Below are 17,279 nucleotides of genomic sequence, written 5' to 3'. Positions count from 1 at the left end.
TCGATTACACTAATGCGCCTACAGAAAATGTTAAAGGCTCATTCCAGCTTCTTTGATTCAATAATGCATTAACACGCTCCACAACCCAAAACTAGTATTACGTTTTGCCAAAGAGGGCAGCCAATAGATGTTTGCCACATTTTCTCAGGTCTTTAGGGCTTTGTGAGGCATTTTACACAGGTATTAAATAAGACTTTACGGCTGCTCAACTAAACTGTGGTCTGGTTAAAGATCAGGGTGCAAAGCACCTTTCCCTCCCGTCTACCCCATTTGTTTCTTCAAAACACTGCATTAGCATAGAGTAACTGTTGTTTTCTTGAATAACAGTCAGTGTCGATTGAAAGTGTTTCATTAATCTGTTGAAGGTTCACCTTCCAAAGAGCAAACATTTTTGTAAGTCCTTTCAATCAAGAAAAAAAAAGTAGCATACCGTATTTTTCGTATTTTTTATACATCGCTCCGGATTATAAGTCGAACCAGCCCAAAAATGCATAATTAAGAAGGAAAAAACATATATAAGTCGCACTGGAGTATAAGTCGCATTTTTGGGGGGAAATTTATTTGGTAAAATCCAACACCAAAAACATACATGTCATCTTGAAAGGCAATTTAAAAAAAAAAAAAAAAAAAAAAAAAAATATATATATATATATATATATATATATATATATATATATATATATATATATATTTATTTATTTATTTATTTTAACACTTTCAGAGTTTCATGACCGTTCCTTTTCATTCGGAGTGTGCTTGAAGTAAATAGAAAAACAGTGTGACTGGCACTGCTATTCTTCGTTTGAGACTGTTGAGTTCAGCCGGCCTCCAGGCGCTCAGGGCCTCTTGTCCGTGTTGAGCGTCGTTTTTAAGCTTCACATGAGTTGTAAGCCTTCAGACGAGTAGAGACCTGCTGTAAAGGGAATAACTCGAACCGCTTACCGGTTGAACCTTCCTCGCTTATGCTGCTGTTTTGCCCTCGTTGGAAAAATGTTCTGTAGGAGGCCTGACTCACATACTCGACATTAGACGGTGTGCTGTGTATCTGGGTATAAAAAAAAAGATGCTTTCTTTGTCAAGTTCACCAACATCTGAAGTGTTGCATACTCATGTTACGCATTGTTTGAAAGAACAACACGGTGCCAGATGATGTCACTCCGCATTGAGCCACAATAGTCATTGTTGAGTTATCATCCCATCACAAGTTCAAGAGCTTTTAAAACTTTTCCTCTACACACGCAATAGGGAGGGACCAGTCCATTAAAGATAGTGGTAATGGATGGCTTATGCGTGTTAGTGTTTTATAGTCTAAGTGAATATTAACACATACATAAGATGCACAACATAAATGTATATGGCTTATAGGAAATACACTTCTCTTATGTGGTAATAGCTATACAGTGTCGGATAAACCGCCAACATAATGTTGTCTCATTTTATGCCGCTAGTCCAATAAATCTAATCTCTGAACACCAGATGGAATTCAGCTTTTGGAAAATACACACAAACATAGCTGAGCCGCGCTAATAGCTTGAGTAGCATTTCAGCTAAAAATTCAAACAATAGAAAAATAATATGTTTAGCATGTTAGCGTTAGCTTGAAGATAGCGCTTGCAAATATTAAACATTTCACATTAGCATATATATATTAGCATTACTATGCTAAGCTAACGGCATTGTACGTTAGCATAGCATGAATTGTGAATATGGTTCAATGTTGTCGCGACTTGCCACTCGGGAAATGTTATCTCAGATCCGCACACAATGCTGCAACTCCCCACTCAGCTAGAAGCTAACAGACTAACTCCCCCTTTCCACAAAACAAAACCTTCCCACCCGGAACTCTCCCTTCGTCCCAACGTTCCGTGGGTGAATTATGTTCCCTTCACTACAAGTTATTCATATAACTCTAGCATAAAGAACAAGCTAACAAGTTTCCCAAACTATCAGTTTCACTCCAAATCACTAAATCCAATGAAATCTTCATCCTCGGTGTCACTTTTAAACAACTCCCCCAACTCAGGAGGTAGACGATGGTCTTTTACCGGCAATGTTGAAATTATCAACACAGGCCTAGAGCGCCCTCTTGCGGTTTAGTGTGAAAATAACATGTGAAATGATACAATAATGTGTTAATAATTTCACATATAAGTCGCACCAGAGTATAAATCGCACCCCCAGCCAAACTATGAAAAAAAACTGCGATTTATAATCCGAAAAATACGGTATGTTTGCATTTTGCGTCTAGTTTCTATTATGTGTTTGTTTTTTATTTGAGAATGACCAAATCAATCTTGTAATTTTAGTCTACGGGTACTTCAAAGGGCATCGATAAGTATGGTTCCAGTATTTGATAATACCTACTCACTGGTTTTAATTAGATGTTTATAATCAGTGCTCAATCTGTTTCAAACCTCTCGTATCATCCCTGTATAACATTCATTTACCTCTCATAATTCATGGCAAAATGAACCATAGGGATTTTATTTTTGCCAGATTGCACAAGCAAGCATTAAACTCCAGTTCCAGCGGTGTAAACACATGAACACAAATGTGTAAGTGCACATCAGCATGCAGTTACACACTCGGTTGGTCGCATCTGCCAGACAGCTTACGAGGTAAACAGATGTGTACAGTCAACAACGTAACAACTGTTTGTTCCATCATAATGAGCGGTCTGGCTTTTTTTATTTTATTTTATTTTTTTACTTAAAGTATGTACTTTCTTCTCTGTCTGCATGAACTTTCCCTTTTGTTTCTGCCTTAGCTTCTCGCACTGTCTGCTGTTCAACACCACGATATGAATAAAATATTGAGTCCCGGTAAGGCAAACGCCCTTCAACCTTGCAAAAAAGAAGAGACAATGACACGTCCTCGAGTGTCTTTCAACCCCATTTATGTACTTTCAGAGTCAATGCGGCTGTTGATTAATAATGGAGTTTGCTCGAGGCCATTTAAGGGGAAGTGCTGTTTTCTCAATCAGATAATTGAAGCACTGAAAACAAACGGAATGCCAGTCAGTTGAGACAGATGTGTGCAACTCTTAACTCCAGACTGCCGTCTTTGTGTTTGGTTGTCTGATGGATGGAGCGAAAAAATTCACAGAGTACAGTCAACCCTCGGAACGCTTCTGTTCTCGACCAAATCGGTTTTCGACTAGCAAATTCCAGAATTTTATGTCTCGGAACTCGTCCAAAAAATCGGCTCTCGAACTGAAAAAAGCCGAGCGTACCTGAACGCGACTCACTCGCCGAGTGTATAAAAGGCTACAAAGTTGTCTATTCCTTAAGTCTGATATGTTCAACTTTAACTGCGTACTGAGACGAATCCTAATTTGCATAATTTGTAGTCTGTTCATTGGAAAGCGAGTTCACGTGACACAACTTAACCTCGCGTTCGTGCGTGTGGCCGCTCGAACAGAATCAGTCTTCGCCAGCGGCGATAGCCAGCAGGAAGTCTGGCGCTCGCGTGTGCGTCAATGACTGGTGGGTCCTGTTGTCCTTATTTCTTGTCTGTAACCTTCTTGCCAGAATCAGCTATAGCTTGTTCCTTCTAAAATGTTTGTTACGAATGTTTGGGCGGTGTTTCCTCATCCGCACGTTACCACATAGCACTCGTAAGTTGATGTTGCGCTGCTAAGCCCGAAACCGGAAGTGTCACCATGTTAGTTTCACAATAAGAGCACGTACCGGAAGTGATGTTCTAAATGACGCTAGCTTAACTGCGCTAATTTAATTTGTGTAAATTGTTTCGGATTTCGAACAATTCGCTTTTGGAACAGCCTTCTGGAACGGATTATGTTCGAAAACTGGGTTTGACTGGATACAGAAATTAAGGACAACTCCCTTACTCTGATTGGTTGATTTTGGATGGATCTTAATGGTGATACGGAACTGATCATATTTGGGTAATCTTACCGATGTCTATCCATTGGTCTTACAGTCCTCAAGTGGTTATATTGGAATGCAGGATTATTAAATCTTTTTTTTTTTTTTTTTTTTTAATAACGTAATAAGCTCAGACATTTTTATGAGAGACAAAAGTGTAATAAAATGATAGTTTAAAAAAGATAAACATTTGGTCAAAGGAATGTAATCTAAAAATATTATTATGCTCTCTTTCTGTAATGGTTTGGGTCGGGTTTTGGTTAGTTTTTTGTTTTACTCTTGTCATGGTTCAGGTTTAGTTTGGGTATTGTCTTTATCCTCATGTTTCTTTAAGTTTCATTCATGATCCGTGTTTTGTTTTGTTTTCCTTGTGTGCCTCCCTCGTCTTTTCAAGCATTGTGTCCACCTGTGTTTTGGCCTGACCTTCCTAATGTGTCAACCAATCAGCACCCTCTACCACTTGTGCCTTGCCCAGCTGTGCCTCGTTGTGTCAATTAGTGTGTGTGTGTGTGTGTGTACATGTAGTCTCTTGTCTCCCCTATGTCTGCGTCGATTCATTGTCATTTTCCTCCTGTCACGCTGCCGGTTCTGTTCCACGCCTCGTCTCGTTTTACCCTGTTGGACTTTGTTGTTTTGGTTTCTTAGTTTGTAGCTCATTTTTTGCCTCCTCGTTTTTGTTCATTAAACATTTTTTTTTACCTCGGCTTGCTTCCCTGCATTTGGGTCCACCAGCAGAGCCCCTGACGTGACATTTTCATGGTTTTGTCGTATGGTTTATTGTATTGTTGTTGTTGTTATTATTATTATTATATTTTTTTAATCATCAACAAAACAGGCATCTGTCATTGATGAATTGATGGACCTTCTGTCAATGCCCACCTCCGATAACCAACATTTGCCACGAGATATAAAATGTTAAAGCATCTCTTGGTCAGCTTTGAATAATAATGTCAAAAGTGGAACGGCACCAAACCCGTTGAAAGGTGCAGTGATGATGCTTAATAAAATAAATTAGGTTATATGGTCTTGGAATCCAGTGGAATTGGGTACAGCAAGGAAATGTTCCCTTTGTCTGGTAACTTCCTATTGTGGATGTAAGTTTGAAAGCTTACCATTATATTTGCTGGTCCAGGGAAAAAAACCCCCAAAAATGTCAAAGTGAATAAATTGCATTGGATCCTTTCAATATAACACTTTTGATTTCAAAAGTCACCTTGGTTGCTTTCTTTCTTGTTAGTACACTGCTTTGAGTTAGTCTCCGTCAAACTTTCAATGGTACTTATAATTCAATGGCAGAGAAATAACCGATACGATTCAATATGCTTGAGAGGGCTGGGGCTACGATTCATGCTGGGATATGATTTTTTTTTTTTTCCAGCACTCTTTCACTTCTTTGCTAGAAGAAAACACTGCCTCGCGTGAGTAAAGTCGACATTAAAAACAACCAACAACTTTAAAACAGAGTATTTAAATGTTCTGTGCTTTTTATTGGATACAAAGAGATTGTGTATCCGATACACTTTTCCCTAGCAGTGATGTCGAAGCCTTTTTCTTTCTGCATGTAACAAATTCTCACTGGAGATTCCTTAGAAGGAAGAATAAGAGCTCCACGAAGCAAAGCAAAGCAATCAGACGAAAAATAAAAGCTACTTGGCCTTCTGACAAGCACGCAAATTTGTCATCTGCATCATACTCGAGTGGGAACCGGCTAAAATTGCTTTCATCCGGAAGGAGATAGGCGGGATTAAGGGGGAGTGCTGAGTGAAAAGGGGTACGAGAGCGAGAGAGGAGAAAAAGAGGCTAGGTTACAGGATCAGGAGTGGGGAGGAGGGGGGAGGGGGATTAGAAGACCCCCGGAGGGGAGAGGGGGTGGCGAAGATCAATTTTGTGCGGACGCTTTTGCGGCAGCCGTGCACAATCTCAGCCGCGCGCTAGCGCGGACGTAAGACAGGGTTAACTCATGTGACTCTCGCAGGTCACAGTCAGGGTCGAGCTGTCGGGATGGGGGTGGGATTAGTGGGTGTAACGGGGTCAAAGGGTTGCCCCCGCCCCCGACGGAGGCGGCGGTCGCTTTGAGGCGTGTGGAAAACGGGGCCAGTTGTTGTGCTCGTTAGGGCCCGCGGTGAAGCGCGATAACGAGGCGGCCAAGTGAGCAGTTCGATGGGTGCTGAGGATAAACGCTGGGGGCAGGAAATCAAAGCCAAACGGGACTTGTGTGTGTGCGCTACAAAGATAAGTCGGAGATTTTTTTTTGGGGGGGGGGGGGAGCGTTTGCTTGGAGCAGGTGCATCAGAACAGGTGGAAAAAAAAAACACTCACATCTGCTGTTGGCATGTTTACTATTGCCCACATGTGGTTGGGATTGCGCGCCCGCACCTGCACGACTCTCGCGGCACTTTTTGCAGCGTTTTAGCCAAGCTCCTGCGGGTTTGGGCTGGACAGGTGTGTGCACTTCCTGCAGCCCACTGCGAGCTCCATAACGGCCTTCTCACCATCTGCTGACCGTACTCAATACGCCTCAATTATTCATCCGCTGACAGAATGACAGGCTGTGGTTAAAAGCACAAATCGGAGTAAAGAATGGTGTGATTGGAGTTGCTGTAGCTGCAAGGGACAGCTAGAAAAAGCTTGATAAGAAAGTTCAAGGGGGTAAGACACATGCATTGAGATACGAGTAACCCGAATTCTGCATCAATACGATTTTAATCAATTTAACCCCTGGGCATTATCTTATTTTGAAATGACTTGGTCAGAACCATCAAAAGCCCAAAACGGGTCACAATAACGCCTACGGGTTAATTTGGTTTCATTTATTCAAAAAATAAATCCTGTGCAAAATGTTCAGACAACAATAATGTAGATATTAAGATGAAAAAACAAAAAAAACCCAAAACAAAACAGTTTTTCATTTAAATGCCCCAAACTCATTCACTCCCAGCCATTTTCACAGAAGCAATCCCGTTCGCTCCCGGCTATTTTACTGGATTTTGACGGATTTTCCAAGGCCCACAGAATATTGTGTTCTATTGCTATAAAAGCATGGAACCTATCAAAAGAAAGATTAAAGTCTCTCCTTTCATCAGGAAAAAAGAAGTATGTTTCTATCTGTTTCCGTTTTGCAGCAGTTAGCATTAGAAGAGAGCTAAGTTTCATCAATATTCACAAATCTATTTAAAATTGTAAATAATTTAGCTTTTTTTTTCTACATGGCCTTGGTTGATCTCCTTTGCTCTGCTGCCACCTGCTGGCCGTTTGTGTAATAACTACCATTTCTGCAACCGTTCCCTGCAGTTAAGAGGCTGCATCAAAGCCTTCTGTATGCTCTAGCATAAAAAAAAACAAAAAAAAAAACGTATAAATACATCTTTGGGACACTTAAAACCTTTAAAAAACGTATTTACACGTTATTGGGAGCAAATGAGTTAAGCGCCATGTATAAAGAAATTGTGTATTAGGAAACACACCCAGTTGAACATATTCCTATCGAACCTCCCCTGTTGTACCTTAGCGTACATTTTATCAAGACGTGAACGTAAGTTCACACATTCGTACATGTCCAATTCTTCAGGGATGCGCTCAAGTTAAAAGGAAATTGAACGTGATCACATGCGTTCTGGCAAATATAACCCAGTCATTGTCAGACCAGTGGGAGATCACTTTCATTTCGCCTTCATGGTTATTGAGTGCGCGCGCCGTGCGTCGCCAGGCAGCTTAAATTGCTCTGAGCGCCGACGCAGACATCTCTGCTCGGCATGAAGATGAAAATTGTAAGATAGTCGTGGAAAATGAAAGCCTCGGATCTCAACTCGTCTGCGGCTTTCTATGTTTGGATTCCTATATTGTTTTTTTTTTTGTTTTTTGTCTAAACATTTGTGCGAAGAACACATTTTCACATAGTCTTCACAGATACGCCCACCGGAATGTACAATGTCAACATTGTATAGTTGGCATGAAGACTCAATGTTCCACATTCCGCTGTACTTTCCTATCAAATATTGATGTCTTTCCTGTGGATTTCATCACCGTGATCAACATGTACAAACTCTTTTGGATCAATGTAGTCCAGGGGATGAATAAAAGATGATATTGTACGACTCCCATGTGTATGAAGGAGTGGTCTTGCAATAAATTATTTTTCCACGTCCAGCCCTATATCATCACACTTTTATATCTTTCTGCTGTCCCCCCTCTTTTTCTTCACTCAGCTTGTCTGGGTCAAAGCTGCTCACCTATTTGCACGCACGCTTGCATTCACTCACATACCATCCAACCATTTCTGGGTATGTATTTATGTCTAGAGGACAGACTTGTCAAAGGTCATACAATGCAGAAAACACACGCTTACACTTGGACACGCACGACAATAGGCATGCAGGGGCCCTTTTCTATCTAAAAGCCCGAATAGGCCAACCATTATTCAGTCACTTGCTGAAAGAGATGGGAAGTAACAAAGTACAAATACCGTATTTTTCGGATTATAAGTCGCAGTTTTTTTCATAGTTTGGCCGGGGGTGCGACTTATGCTCTGGTGCGACTTATGTGTGAAATTAACACATTATTATATCATTTCACATCTTATTTTCACACTAAACTGCAAGAGCGCGCTCTAGGCCTGTGTTGATAAGTTCAACATTGGCGGTAGAAGAGCATCGTCGACCTCCCGAGTTGGGGGAGTTGTTTAAAAGTGACACCAAGGATGAAGATTTCATTGGATTTAGTGATTTGGAGTGAAACTGATAGTTTGGTAAACTTGTTAGCATGTTTTTTTTTGTTTTTTGTTTTTTTTTCTTCCAAGAGCTCAGAATTGTTCATTCGGTAGTCTTACCGATTCAACGTCTTATCATCATTGCTCTTTTTTTTTCTTTTTTTTTTCTGTGTATGTGTGCGTGCGTTTGCGTGCGTGCGTGTACGTGCGTGTGCGTGCGTGTGTGCGCGCGTGTGTGTGCGTGCAAATATGTATAAATTTATACTCATTAATTCACCTAAAACCTTATAAAAATCCCATTACCCTTCACCTTAACCAGGTACTTCAGAGTCTCGCCAGAGTCGTGAGGTTCAAATGGTCAGGAGACCAGAGAAAAGGTCAGAAAAGATAAAAAGAAAAGAAAGATAAATCAAAGTGAAATCCAGCACCGACCAAACACTTCCTGCCTTCCCCATGGTTACAAAATCAAAGTCTTACGCCAACCCCAGAAGCCTCTAAATTCCAACAAATTAAAGAGATCTCAAGAGACCAAAGGAAAAACTAAAGAGAGGAAGGAGGGAAGGATCGATGAGGCAGAGTGAGATCCATAGAAACCAGTACATCCAGTCCATCAACGTGAAATCCAGCACCAACCAAACACCTCCTGCGTGGTTACAAAACCAGAGTCTTATGCCAACCCCAGAAACCTCAAACTTCCAATAAATTGAGGAGATCTCAAATGACCAGAGGAAAAACTAAAGAGAGGAAGGAGGGAAGGATAGATAAAGCAAAGTGAGATCCACAGACACCAGCACCCACTGATTCAACGAGCTGCTGGAGGGAGTGGCGAATTCTGTTTGAGTTTCAGTAGATGCTGGTGCGATGGATCTGGCATGTATAAGGACCGCCACCAAAGAAAGAAGCCGTCAACCGCGGCCCAGCAAAGCGAGCACCGCCCCCCCGGAATCCCCCAGGCCACGGCAGCACCAAGGCCACCCCCACACCCCCAAGCCCAAGGCCGCAGAACGAGGCCCGGCGGGCCCCCACAGCGCCCCACCGGTACCCAGCCACCCCCCCGCACCCCACCCAAACCCGCCACGACCCAGGCCCCGCCACCCCCCGGCCCCCAAACCCCCGAACACACCCCGACCCCCAACACCCAGAAGAAGAAGTAGCTAGCACCTGTTTTTGCCAAGAATGCATCAATAGCGAGATAGCTTTGGTCATGGAAAGGGGCACAAGGCAGTATGTATAATTTATCAATGTGTTTTATTATGTGCTGTGAGCTAAAGAGCCTTCATTAACTTTAATTTGAGTGCTTTGAATTAAAGGTCCAAAACATAAGTTAATATATAATCTTGGGTGACTCATTCCTATTGAGGATATTAGTCATGAAAATGGTTTTTAATCAGCCTTGAAGAATCGGCAACCGCGCATTAGGGCTTTCAGTTGGCGGAGTGTTTAACTGCAAAATGGCGGTGAGGGAAGTGGACGGAACCTAAATGTATTGATCGGGACTGGGCATTTTCTGTGACTTTTTGTCCGAACTCCGACAGCCGGATGGCCACAGTTCAATTTGAGCCTCATCAAACTGTGAGACTGTAATTATGGAGTGGCCGCTATCTGGCGGGACTGGGAATTTTGTCAGACACCGCCATTTCCTTTCCATCCATCACACTCAGCCGGGCGGAACGAGGCCTCCGATGCCCCTACCAAATAATCATTCCCGTGCAACTAGCCTGACAGCAGGCCTCCTTTAATAACGGAGCTGATCAGAAATGATAATAGCAATCATGCCGCCGCATATTTTACTGGCTGCAGTGTGCTTGTCTGCGCAAGTGTGCGCACACTTTGAAACCACTATGAGCATGTGTCTCCAAGCTTGCGAGGCGATATGAGTAAATGAGACGACTCTTTGCAATCAAAACAAGCCAGCTATTGCTTAAAGTGCTCTATTGACTTCTAGGATACGACCCAAAGGTTGAAATGTAAATAACCTCATTATTTTGGCACATTCTGAAAAGCCTCTGGAAGGAAAAAAAAAAAGTGATCTGCTTTATGATTCTTGTCAGCGTTGAACCCTGCAAACACAAAGAGCATCTTTCAGCGGGTCCGTTCAATCGCTATCCGGGCTTCTCGTGTTCGCCTATAATTCACTGTCCTCCGGAGACCTTGGCCTTTGCAAATATGGCAGTGGGAATTTCACCTGAATGTGCTCCACTGCTTCTCTTCTTTGTCCAAATGCGGATCTTGTTGCACTTTCACATTAGCAAGTCATCAAATACTCACACTCGGTTAATAGTCCTTTGTAGCAAAAATATGTAAGGTCCAGGACTGGACAGTATGGATGAGCAATTGATGACATTGCCTTATTTTTGTTTTTTTATTTATATTTATTTTCTAATTGTTGTTGTTGTTGTTGTTGTTTTTAATGGATTGTCGGACTATCTGTAAATATTTAAGACTCCTGTTTCAATACCAGTGTTTTGGAGTTCTGTGGAGGAGTTCTGTCACAGCAAAGATTGGTATAGATAGATAGATGGATAGATAGTAGGGGTGTGCTCAAAAAATTGATACGGCAATATATCGTTGCGGGCCTCATTACAATACTTGTATCGATACGCAGGCGTCAGAATCGATATTGCTTATTAACTTTAAATGGGCAGTTAACGTTTGCCTTTGCAGCTTCCATTGTACCCAAAAAATAAAAACCTGCAGCGTCTTTGAAGTTTATTGCCTTCAATTAATGCTAAAAATAGCTCACCAGTGATTGGACACTGTGTCTTGCTGAGAAAAATGAAAGCAGAGGAAGAATATCAACATTTATTTACTTATAAACTTAACATGGCACATGTCTCAATGTACCAACTTTCATATATTTTGTTTAAAAAACGAAATAGAACGTGTTACAATGAAAAAAAATGCTGTTTTTATTTCCCCAAATATTTCAAATAGGCACATTTTAGAGCTGTCATTTTAATACTTTGATATTTTTGCTCATATCGGCTCATGCCTATTAATAAATTGTCCTGGTGTGTCTGTGAAAACTGCTCCTTACTCTGCAGTGTGTACATATTTAGACCAGGCATGTCGCTTGGTGGTAAACCAGACGAGCTACTAACAACATTTTTGTCATCCAGCATAATAAACATATCCTTTTGGTGTACATATGACTGTTATTAAAAAATGCAAGTAAATTAATGTGAAATATAGGGATATGTATCGCCTTGAAGAGCAAGTATTGGGATAAATATGTATCGTTATACGTATCGTGACCCCTGTATCGTGATACGTATCGTGAGGTTGGCGGCAATACCCAGCCCTAATAGATAGATAGATGGGTTGATAGATTGCATACAATAGGGTATATTCAACGGAAGAGGCGGGACTTGTAGCAGTCAATTTGGCATCGTGAAAACACAAATGCAGTTTAAGGATCATGAAACCATGACTGAATTTTTATAAGGGTGGAACAGTGGAAGAACCCCTTACATATTCCATTGAGGATCTCGATCAAGCTGTGGGGGAACTGACAGTTTTTGTCGCAATGGCATTAGTGGTGAAATCTATGACTGGTCGAGGATTGACCAAGAACAACCCCAACTTGAAATTCAACTTAAGTCACCTTGTCATAAGCTGTCCGATATTCCTAATCAATAGGGTACTATGCTTTAATTTAATGTCAATTTATCCCCGAGATTAGTTGAAGTTTTGACTCGTCGAGTGACGACAAGGGACGTGTATCGATTTCATCTTTGTGACGCCTTCTGATTACCGCAGATTTTTCTACTCTCATTTTGTCCTGTTAAGACCTTCCCCATATTAGAGGCTTTAAGGATCATCCTCCATTCCACATCAATATGTACAAGCGTGAAGCGGTATCAATTGACGGTGATGAGTTTGAAAAAGACAAGGTGTGCGACTCCATCGAGGATCAGGTGGCGGACTTCAGCATCACGATTAAATCAATTGATGTTTTTGTGCTTAACTGTGCTTTTTGTGTGAACTGTGGGACTCGGAGTCGAGCCGCGTTGCTCTTCTGCATTGAGAGGAACCAGTTGAGGTGGCTTGGGCATCTGGTTCGGATGCCTCCTGGACGCCTCCCTGGAGAGATGTTCCGGGCATGTCCTACCGGCGGGAGGCCCCGTGGATGACCCAGGACACTCTGGAGAGACGCTCTCGGCAGGCCTGGGAACGCCTTGGGATCCCGCCGGAGGAGCTGGTTGAAGTGGCTGGGGAGAGGGAAGTCCGGGCTTCCCGCAACCCAACCCAAATTAAGTGGTAGATAATGGATGGATGGATAGACGGACTTCTCCTGACATTTTTGAACAATGACATCTCTCTGATGATATTGAAGCTGTCTGGCTCATGCTGTTATATGTCACTACAAAAATGTCAGTAAACGTTTACTAGAACATCTGAACTTTTTAGGGGGTCAATGAGAGGCATTTTAAAAGGTGACAAATGTGCGCTGACTCCCATTTAAAATGACATTGAAGGTGATGTGATCTGGCTAATTCTGCGCACAGCCGCATTGCTAGTTATAACATCTCGTTTCTTTATTGTTACTTCCTCTTTCTAAATTTGTTCATTTTTTTTTTAATTGAGTTGCACAGGTAATAAGTCACATAAATGAGGGTTGAAGTTTTGAAGTGATTCATCTTGGTCTCATTTTGTCAATCATAGAAATGTGGCATTTCTACAGGAGTGTCAACATTTTACAATGGAACCTCTACTTACAAACGTCTCTTCATACGAAATTTTCGAGTTACGAAACGCCTGAACGGGAAAATGTTGCCTCTTGCTTGTTACGAAAGAAATTTCTAGATACGAAAGGTAAAAATACATTACCGAACGCAACATACTTTCGGCTATGGCTATTTCCTACCATAGGTACCTATGAGCGTAAATACTCGATCGGTTTTTGTGCATGTTTCTGGCATCCCATTGGCTAAGAGGAAGCTCTACCATAGGTATGAGCGTATACTAGATCGGTGTCTATACAGCGTCCTCATCATTCATCCCGCGGCCCATGAGGTGTTCGATAGATTTTCGTAAATGTATGAACTAACAGCCAACGAATTTGTGCAAAAATTCAAACAATTGGTGATTGATGAAGGAACAGTAAGTTTTTAATTGCGACGAGACGGGCTTTTTTTTTTTTTTTTTTTTTTTTTTTTAAAAGATGCCTCGCCATACCGGAAGTTTCCATGAAGTTTCAGAATTTGTTTAAAAGAATCGTCCAGAAAAAGTGTTCACCAGTCGGGCGTTTGCTCACTCAGATGATGTTTGCCTTGGACATTTCCGAAGGATTGTTTTAAAAAAAAAAAAAAAAAGAGAGAAGAAGAAGAAGAAGAAGAAGAAAAAAAAACATCCATGGATCAGTTATTTACAAAACGGCAGGCAAAAAAAAAAAAAAACACTTCTGGGAAAGAGGAACATGAACCAAAGAGGGCAAAAAATGATGAGGACAGCAGTTAAAAAGGTAAATGACCATCATTTTTATTCTTTACTTGATTCTTTGTTTTTTTACATTATGCACAACTCTCATTTATTGTGCAATAATCTAATCGTAACATGTATTTGTTACATGTTTTGATGCATTTTTATGCTTTATAAAACATTTATGTCTGAAATTTGGGAGGCTTGGAACGGATTAGGGCATTTACATGGAAAATGCGTCTCTACTTACAAAATTTTCTACTTAAGAACTTTCTTCGAGAACCAACTAATTTCGTAAGTAGAGGTACCACTGTATATCCTCTGTACATGTCTAAGCTGCAATTAGAGCCGTTAGTGTCGATCATTTTGTTAGATCTTTGAGAATGTTATACGGTCAAATAGGTAAAGTGCAGAATTAGAATTATGCAAATATTTCAGTTGTACTGTAACTGTAGTGTGATAAAAATCTTCAAATGGTACAGAGGATGGTAGTGGTGGAAGCTAACAGCTGATCAACTGATAAACTACCTGTTCAACATAAGGTACATTAAGTGCCCAAGAAGTTAACAGTAATTTCCTATGCATGTGTTTAAAAAACTTAGCACAACAAAATGTCTAATATCCATCCATCCATCCATCCATTTTCTTGACCGCTTATTCCTCACAAGGGTCACGGGGGGCGTTTGAGCCAGTAGGCTGGGTACACCCTGGACTGGTTTCCAGCCAATTGCAGGACACACAGAAACGAACAACCATCCACACTCACAAGCACACCTAGGGACAATTCGGAACTCCCAATTAACCTGCCATGCATGTGTTTGGAATGTGGGAGGAGACCGGAGCACCCGGAGAAGACCCACGCAGGCACGGGAAGACCATGCAAACTCCACCCAGGAACGCCGAAGACTGGACTCGAACTCCTCAGAACTGGGAGGCGGACGTGCTAACCAGTCATCCACTGGGCCGCCTAAATGTCTAATAGAAAGTAGTAATTAATTTGGTACATATCTTGGTATTATCTCATCTCTACAAGCCGCCAGTCGATACATCTTCAAACTTTTGGGAGTATCTTTGCAAAGTTGGTTGGGTAGAAATAAAAATTTCCAACATACTTAAGGCCCCTCCAACAGACTTGGTGATTTGCAAACAGCTCTTCCTACTTGGTCTGTTCCTGCACGTTGTGATCAGCTCACTTGTGGATATTATGTGGATGTATGACAAAACTCTGTCCATTTAAATTCTTCTGTGTTATTTTTGCGTTTGAAAGTACTGGCAGACAATCCATGTGATGACCGGCCTTTACGAAGGGAATATATTGATGGCTTGATGGCAGCTGTCTTGGACTGTGGGCAAAGGGACTCATCAGCCTGAATAAATTACTGATTTACTTGACCCGTCCCCTTAATTTCTGTCCAAACTTGTGTTTTTCTTCTATCCATCACCCTGTCTTTTTCTTGACGACACCCCTCGCGTTTCTAGCTCGACAAGGTGTGACTGGTCATTAAATGAAACATTACGCGCTGTGTGAATGCATAACCCCTTCATCTACTCACTACTGTCCATCAAACTGTGGAACCGTAATGACACAAGCAATGGCCGCACTTGAAAATCAGAGGCGAAGGAAGAGTGGCTTCTGTATTGATAGCAGCTATTAGAGTGGGTGCATTTGTGTGGTCGAAGTATGTGCAGTGGGAAAAAAAAAGACTTTCACCATTCTGGCATTTCATCGTTGAACAAAATACGTAGTACACTTGGTAACGAGACAACTAAGTAATCATGAATAAATATAGAATGGGTGTAAGTGTCTTGTTAGCAGGCCACTTCCTGGTTCATGAAAGATCATATCAGATGTTAAAAGTCAATGCCCAGAGCTGTATTTTATTTATTGTGGGGCAGGGCAGAGAATAGTGAAGTAAATTGTGATGTATTAAATCATTAATTATTAACTCCTGCTTCATGAGGTATGATATTGGAAATATATACAGGATGTTGTGTGTGTCTGTCTGTAGTGTATCTATCTATCTGTCTGTCTGTCTATCTATCTCCATCCATCCATCCATCTGTATCTATCTATCCATCCATCCATCTATCAGTATCTATCTATCTATCTATCCATCTATCAGTATCTATCTCCATCCATCTATCAGTATCTATCTATCCATCCATCCATCTATCAGTATCTATCTGTATCTATCAATATATCAATATATCTATCTATCTATCTATCTATCTATCTATCTCATCCATCCATCTATCTATCTACATCCATCTATCAGTATCTATCTATCCATCCATCCATCTATCAGTATCTATCTGTATCTATCTATCTATCTCATCCATCCATCTATCCATCTCCATCCATCTATCAGTATCTATCAGTGTCTGTCTGTCTGTCTGTCTGTCTGTCCGCCCGTCCGTCTGTCCGTCCGTCCATCCATCCATCCATCCATCCATGCATCCATCCATATCTTTGCAGGCCTCTATACAAGACACATCAATACAGATGTGTCAGAAACAATATTGCACATTCCTTCTTAAGGTTTTCCGGCGCGCTTCTAAAAAAACGCTCCTTGCGCACACATATCAACCAGGCATGACGCTGGCAGTAAACCGGAAGCGCTGTTGACATTAGGAGAAGCAAAATTTTGCCATGCGTGCATCAGAAAAAATATCATTTGGGCATACAAATGACTGTTTTCACAAGAACGTATGTAATGTAAAAGGCCATGTATCGGGATATATGTGTATTGAGAGATGCGTATCATATGGGGTATATGCCACGGAGGAGGCGGGACTTTAGACTTCCTGGGTTTCACACATCAGTTTTGTTTCCGTTTCCTGTTTGTGACGTGTGGGCCAGTTCTTGCACTTCCGACTTTGTGCCCTTTGGTTGGGGGGGGCGGGGGAGGGGGGCACAGGGGGGGGAATGCGAGTGTTGGAACGCGGCCATCAGTGGCCGGAAACGACGCTGATGTGTGAAACCCGGAAGCCGGCCGTCCGTGGCATCTTACCCCATTGTGTATCATGATCCGCATTGTATCCTGAGGTTGTTGTCAATACCCAGGCCTATAATATACATGGCATCCAAGCAACATCCAAGCTTTAATGTGTCCACCTCCTCGGTGTCCAGCTTGACTGCAACAATGACAGCATCCATATCTCATCTCGGCTGAAATGTGGTCCAATACGCAAAAGGGAAAACAGCCACTGGTACCATAACATCAGGAACATAAAGATAACTGTGGGCAATTTCGTTTCCTCAGACC

General features: G+C 41.7%; 1 protein-coding gene across 2 annotated transcripts in view; it reads left to right on the top strand.

The window, feature by feature from the left end:
• The window catches only part of ephb1 (EPH receptor B1), a 298,219-nt gene that overhangs the window by 101,764 nt on the left and 179,176 nt on the right, over positions 1-17,279 (top strand). The gene's annotated exons all lie outside the window — the stretch shown is intronic.

The sequence above is a fragment of the Festucalex cinctus genome, chromosome 1, assembly GCF_051991245.1.
Source record: "Festucalex cinctus isolate MCC-2025b chromosome 1, RoL_Fcin_1.0, whole genome shotgun sequence".
NCBI lineage: Eukaryota > Metazoa > Chordata > Actinopteri > Syngnathiformes > Syngnathidae > Festucalex > Festucalex cinctus.
This window is presented reverse-complemented; position numbering and strand designations above follow the sequence as displayed.